Source organism: Myotis davidii, unplaced genomic scaffold, assembly GCF_000327345.1.
Source record: "Myotis davidii unplaced genomic scaffold, ASM32734v1 scaffold185, whole genome shotgun sequence".
In the NCBI taxonomy this organism is placed as follows: Eukaryota; Metazoa; Chordata; class Mammalia; order Chiroptera; family Vespertilionidae; genus Myotis; species Myotis davidii.
The window spans coordinates 4105741-4106345 of record NW_006297811.1 but is presented as its reverse complement, the minus strand read 5'-3'; positions in this window follow the sequence as shown (position 1 = coordinate 4106345).

Below are 605 nucleotides of genomic sequence, written 5' to 3'. Positions count from 1 at the left end.
CAATATGGTGCTGAAGGCCTGGGGCAGGGTGGGAGTGGGGGCGGGCTGGAGGGAGTCAATGGGGAGAAAAGGAGGACAGATGTAATACTTTCAACAATGAAGAATTATTCTTAAAATCTCAAAAGGAAAAACATATTTTTAGAAAAGGTATATAGCTTGGCTAGTGAACTAGGAATCCAGGGTTCAATTCCTGGTCAGGGCTTGTGCTTGGGTTTTAGGCGCAATACCCAGTAGGGGGCATGCAGAAGGTAGCTGATCAATGATTCTCTCTCATCATTGATGTTTCTATCTCTCTCTTTCTCTCCCCCTTCCTCTCTGAAATCAATAAAAAAAATATTTTAGAAATAGGCATATATATTACAGCCATTATGGAAAATAAAATGGAGGTTCCTCAACAAATCCTATATAATAAAGAGGTAATATGCAAATTGACCATCACTCCAACACACAAGATGGCCACCACAAGATGGCCTGCAGGGGAGGGCAACTGTGGGCAATCAGGCCTGCAGGGGAGGACAGTTGTGGGGGACCCAGGCCTTCAGGGGAGAGCAGTTAGGAGCAACCAGGATAGCAGGAGAGGGCAGTTTAGGGGGGACCAGGCCTGC